This window comes from Pangasianodon hypophthalmus, chromosome 15 (genome assembly GCF_027358585.1).
Source record: "Pangasianodon hypophthalmus isolate fPanHyp1 chromosome 15, fPanHyp1.pri, whole genome shotgun sequence".
Lineage (NCBI taxonomy): Eukaryota > Metazoa > Chordata > Actinopteri > Siluriformes > Pangasiidae > Pangasianodon > Pangasianodon hypophthalmus.
This window is the reverse complement of record NC_069724.1, coordinates 18,278,031-18,284,851: the sequence shown is the minus strand read 5'-3', so window position 1 is coordinate 18,284,851 and position 6,821 is coordinate 18,278,031.

Genomic DNA, 6,821 nt, shown 5'->3' with positions numbered 1-6,821 from the left:
ATGGGGTGGTGTGATGTTTTATTCCTCTATTACAATAATTACAGTTTTTAACTGATTAATGAACGACATTCATTTATTAAAGAATGACACATACTTTTTAACCATCTACAGTAACATTTAATGTTGTTGAAAGTCTGTGAGCAGCTATAAACAATCGCTCTCTCAACAAACCTCTTTTTCTTTCCCTGTCTTGAAATGAATAAGACAGAAAACACTTGTCATGTTACCAAGAAACCAGAAAGCACAAATTCCTCTGTCTTGAAGACTCTCCTATGGTGGAAACCTGTGTTTTTCTTTGTTAAAAAACAGCACGTTTTTAACCTGTTTATTATTAGTCTTAGATTATGAGTGTCCACTATGCAATTCCCTGAGTTGCTGCAGAAACAATAACGTATTAGAATGAGCACATTAATATGAACTTGTGATTTGAATTCCAACTGGAACTACTGTGAGAGCAGCTTTTATAGGAAAATTCATCTATATCTTTTGACCAGAATTGAGAATTCAACAGCACTGTGGTATAATTTTTTTTTTTTTCTTATCCATAATTTTCTGTTTACTATTTGTCAATAGATGTCCCATTGAACCATCCATCTCTTTCAATTTGTGATTCAGAGATAATAATTTTTAATAAAAATGGTGTTTCAAAAACTCATCATGTGCTTGGGCAGATAGGATAGAGCTAAAACTCATTAAAAAATATTTTATTTATGATTATCTTTTGGCTTTATCATCAAATAATGCACATGTTTGCTTTATCAAGGATTTTTCATTTTGAAGTCTCCAAAATTAAGTGTATAAAGTGTATAACTGACCAAAAAAAAATTGTTACGGGTGCACTTACACAAGTTAAAGCATAGCTTTAGCTCTTTGTGTAATACAAAAGCTAGCTCTAATATGAATGCTTTAGCATCCAACATTTAGCAATTTGATTAAACAAACTGAGAAAAGGTTTACCTGGAATGTGACACCAACCCTAGAATGTGATTCGAGACTGGACTACTGCAACTCGCTCCTGGCAGGTCTGCTCCTGAGTGCCATTCAACCTCTTCAACTGATCCAGAATGCAGCTACGTGACTTGTTTTCCACCTTCCTAAGTTCTCCCACACCACCTCATCACTACACTCCCTCCACTGGCTTCCTGTAGCTGCCCGCATCAGATTTGAGACACTGATGCTTGCCTACAAAGCCAAAAACGGACCAGCACCCACCTACCTTAAAGCACTTATCACACCCCGCACTGCACCACGCTCCCTCCGATCCTCTAGCACTGCTCGACTCGTCCAACCATCTCTCAGGGTACAAGGAAGGCATGCATCAAGACTCTTCTCTGTTCTGGCACCTCGGTGGTGGAATGAACTTCCCCTAGATGTCCGAACAGCTGAGTCAGTGGCAATGTCTGAAGTGGTGATGTCAAACGATGTCTAAAGACTTACCTCTTCCTGAAGTACTTAAATTAGCACTTTAATTTTGTGCTTTTCTTACTATATTACCTCCCCAACAGAGTTTTTAGACTGATAGTATTCTTAGTCCGTGTCAGGATGTATTTATTGATAAAGACTTTAAAGCACTTCTGTAAGTTGCTCTGGATAAGGGCATCTGCCAAGTGCCATAAATGTGAATGTATATGTAACTCATACTGCACTGTCAAGTCTGTGTGAGAATTGCAAATTAAAGAAGTAGTACAACTGACCCAACTGTTTTGTGGACAAAGTTCACAACTGATGAGTTCTGATAAATAAGTACCAGTTTACCTCTGCCAGGAGGTTCAGACTTGGCCATAGACAGAGCTTTCAGCAAGAAATAAGTTACCCATCTTGGATTTGAATCTTACTGATAACCTGTGTTCTGTGTTAAAGAGATGAACAAACCTAAGAATGTAAAGGAGCTTAAAATGTAAAAAGAAAAAATAAAATAAACGAAGCAATGAGGTTCATTTGTTCTCTGAATGGATGGATTATATTTTAATCATTGGCCATCAGTGCACTGTGATTTTGCTTTACGTGCTACTTTGGTTTAACAATTAGACAAGAATCTTACGGGAATCATGGAATCATTATTGAAAATTATAAATTAGATTTTCCTAATTTATTTTACAAATACCTAAAATCCAGAACAAGGAATTTAATAATATTTCTTTTGGAAAACTCTAACTGAAAACTCTGTGGAACTTGTGAAACGTGTGAAAATTCACTGAAGCTTAACAGATCACACGAAGATGTTAACCCGCCTTCTTTAACATTCTGTGTCTCTTCAGACTATATATTTCAGTAGCGTCTAACACCAAGGTCATGGACCTTACAAACAAACTCGCCAACATGGCTGCAGCTTCATAGACCTCTAAGATAAGTGGAGCTCATTCACATAACTTTAATAATCAAACCTCACCTTAAGCTGTCGCTATAGCAACCAAGTCATAGTCAAGGCTGAGTAGAGACCCTAAGAATAATCATAGTGATGAGAGGCCTCTTCAGCTTGGTAGCATGGTGTAAAAAAGAACTAAAGAAGAACCAGAGCTACTATGATTCCTTATTAGGCCCCAAAATTTCCCATATTTTCACATTTTTTTTAAATGTAAACCCTCTTTATCAAAAAATGATATTAGTTAATTATTATGCTTTTTGATGGCATTTTGCACCAACACTGAGAAAATGTGTACTAGATGTGGTTTCCTCTGGTTAACGTTAACAAAAATTGTCGCTAAGTTATTTAAAATTGTAAAAATGATCTATGTGACACAGGAGATAAACATGCATATTATTATTATTTGCAAACTTGAATGTTTGCAACCAACATACACAGTAAGCAAGTCATTGTTAAGTAAAATTAAACACAGGCAATGAACAAAATGCTCAGTTCTGCTCCAATTTTTTTTTTTTTTCAAGTACTCAGGCAGCTGATTTATTTTGCTGGTTCTGCATCTGAACCACAGTCCACCACTGGACGGCACCTGCACTACACTATACCCTTATACAGTTTTGTAAATTTAATAAGCATTTTGTTACTTCTTCAGTGCAATGTCAACAGCAGGATATTTCAGAAAAATACCCAGACTCAGTGCTGCACACATTATTCCACATCCTCATCCACCTCAAGGCCATCAGTCTTAAACTTGCACATTTAAAGAACCATCTGGAAACCTGCAGAAATCCCCTCTTCTCCCTTCTCTGAATTTTATCCATCTCTTCTTCCTCTGCTATATCTGCTTTTCCTCCTTCCCCTACCTCATCCCCTCTTACATCCCTTGTCCTCAGTATTCTCAACATCTCATCTTTCCGCAGTTCCACCCTCCTTTCTTCTATCTCTCCTCCATCTCAGATGCAGCTTCCCTTCTTTCTCTCCTCCATCTTATCTCCCTTTCATCTTCCTCCTTGTAAACATTTTTAATTCCTCTTGCACTTCTCGGTCCCCTCATGTTTCTATTTTCCCTCACTCTTATCTCCTTCCCTTCCTTCCTCTTCTGTTTCACTCAACCTCTCCTTCCCTTTCTTTCATCTTTCATCCATGTCCTGCATTTCTCTGTCGCACCAGCATCTTCTCCGCTACTATCTCTACTTCTTCCGCTCCATCTGATCTCCCTCTCTTCTATCCTTCTCAATCTTACCAGCCCCTCGTTTCATCGCCATCTCTCTTTTCGCTCCTCTCTGTTATTCTCCTATCTGTTCTCCCTCTTTTCTCCCCCTCCATCCCTCCTTTCCCCAGTCTCAGGTGTGCTTGCGGAGAGCTGTGCCGCCTCCAATTTTCCCCCTGACTGCCTTTAACATAAGGGGTAAAGTGAGAGGGGTGCCGAGGGCCTCCACACACACGCAGAGTCGGACGTGCTCGTCAGTGCCGCTGCACCATTACCGCCTCCGTTTATTTACCCGTCTTCCTTCCCTCTGTTTGGTCCCTGGGGTTCGGTCTGAGAAGACGCAGATGACTTTATTGGAAAGCAGAGGGAGAGAGAAGAGAGCCCGCATTACTAATACTGCTATGAGGAGCATCCAAGTGCATGTATACACACACACACACACACACACACACACAAAGAAAGATAGAAGTCATTCTCCGGTCACGGAGCTATTGGCAGCTATGCAACTTTGAAAGTGTTTATCGTTTTATTACTCTAATATATGTTTTGCCTTCATGGTGTGTCTGTGCATGCACACACACACACACACACACACACACACACACACACAGCCTAAAGGCCATCATCACTGATACCCTTTTGGAATGGATTTCCCTGTTGTGCTTCAGTGAGAAAGTCCGCTGCTATAAATCACCTCCTTGTTCTCTCTCTCACACCATTTGTGGCTTCACGCTATCAGCTCCTCAGAATCATAGTCTCCAACACCCGTCCTAACGACTTTATTTTTCCGAGACCCTTCAGTGGATACCCTAACCTCTCCATCCTGTCTGTTAGACCCTTCATCCTGTACTACACCACCTCCACCATTGGCACGGTCTCCTATGTACTGTTGATCCTATACTGCAACATGCCCAGTCTCCATTCTATACATTAACACTTCCACTATTCCTTAGACCTAATTCCTATAATATACCCTAATATCTCCATAATGTCCCCCAGATTCGTCATCCTATACCACATCTTGCCCACTTCATTTACACTTTTCATTATACACACTAATTTGTCCATGATGTCCCTGAGACCCTTCATCCCATATCCCCTCCACTATGTCTTCAAGAGTCTTCAGATCTCCTAACATCTCAATAATGTCCCATGAGCCCTTCATCGTATACCATCAAATGGGCACCCCTTTTGTTATCCCCTCTATCCTATACCCTAACGTCTTCATCCTGTCTCCTAGACACATTCTATACCCAAATCAAGAGCTTTCATTTGTCCTAATATCTGCATATTGTCCCATAAGTTCTTCAACCTATACCATAAAATATGTACCACATCTGTTGGACCCTCCACCCTATACCTTAATGTCCCCTAGATTCTTCTAGATAGAGACGTGTTGATTGTATTAATTAGACTGTCCATTCCACACCCTAAAGTTCCATAATGTACCCTAGGCCCTTTATTATTATCGCTTCCATCCCATTCTCTGCCATCTCCCTCATGCCCCCTAGACACTTCCTTTAATACCTACCATCCCACCATGTGCAGTAGACTCATTTCTCAACATCTATATTATGAATTGTCTCTCCATTCTATGCTATAAAAGGTGCACCATGTTAAAAGAGACTGTCTTACATACAGTTACCTCTTTATCATACTCCATGGACCCTACATCATAAGCCCAGCATCTCTAATGTTTCCCCTTCATCTCATACACAAACATCTCCATCATGCTCACTTGGCCCTCCATCTTATACCATAACATGTCAATCAATTTTATTTTATTTTATTTATGTCTCAGTACCATAACCTAACACCTGCATTTTGTCCCCTACACCAAAAAAGTTTTTGCATCCAGGGACCCTTTTCATAGTGAAAGAATCTTCAAGGACCCATTTACGACCATCACACAGATATCACAGATTTGATTTTAAGAACAACAGAGCAAATACCATTTTTGTTTATTCGAGCCATTAGAGCTTTTTATTCCTATATTTTGAAACACTGTGTATCATATCAACAGCACTTAGTTAAAATCGCAGTTAAAGTTAATATTACTTTTACATGTTTTTTAGTTGAGTTTTAAATTAACTCCCTTCCTTTCAAGTGACTTATCAATTACTTACAATAATGGTAGCTTAATAATAACTGTAACAACCTTCATACTAGTTGATGGTAATCTCCGCCACTGTTATGTGATTTAAAAAAGCAATACACTTAGGGACTCCACTTTGCCCATGGCCCTAGATCCTACACTGTAAGCAAAATATTTATTATGTACCTCAGAACTCTTCCTTAGACCCTCTGTCCTATACCAGAACACATCCACCATATCTGTTAGTCCTACACCATAATATTTCCATCATGTCACCTAAAGCTTCCATTTCTTTCCCTAACATCTCCACTTGTGCATCTCCAAGTCCCTTTGCTTCGTCGCAAAAATCTCCATTCATCTCCTTGCCCTCATCTCTCCTGAATTTTAGTTCACTACTTTTACCGCATTACCTCCATATTAACCCATCTACAGGGAATAACTGTAATGCTCAATTAAAGATGCTAAAATTAGCTAAAAATACACTATTTTATGGTTAGTTCTGGTCCACTAATGGTCCACTGGGCCTATATTTACTATAACTACCCTGCATTGTGTGTATCACTCTGCTCTTCTGTGCTCACCACAAATTATTCCACTTCCTAGTTCGAAACAGTTACTATAATAGAGTTAGCGACATCATGAGCAGACATGGCAAATAAGACTTTCGATTTAAAATATGAAAGCTCATCAGATGAAGAGGAAAAGGAAGAAAGATGCCAATTTTACCGGAAGCACCGTTAACGGGAATGTACAAATCAATGGGAACTTATTTCCACTAGCGGAGCAAAAACAAACAGAACATTGGGCCATATTGTGTCTGAAATGTCACTTACATGATATTAACTTCTTGTTTATAGAACTGTTGTATAAAAGCAATATTGCAGTTATTCAGTATAACCACACTCTTGCTCATGCAATATTTCTTAAATGACTCTTGGACCTAGCTACATTAGCTTACATACTGTTTAAAATATTTTTTTAAATTAAAAAAAGGGAGGTGAACAAATAACCGATTATTTCAACCTGAAAAGGGAAAGTAATGCATTTTTTTCCCCAAATATGCTCTTGAACAAATAGAAACAGTGATTCCTTTCATCTGTTCTTTTCTTTCAGAACTTACATCCATACATCCATAGCATTCAGAGTTACCAGTT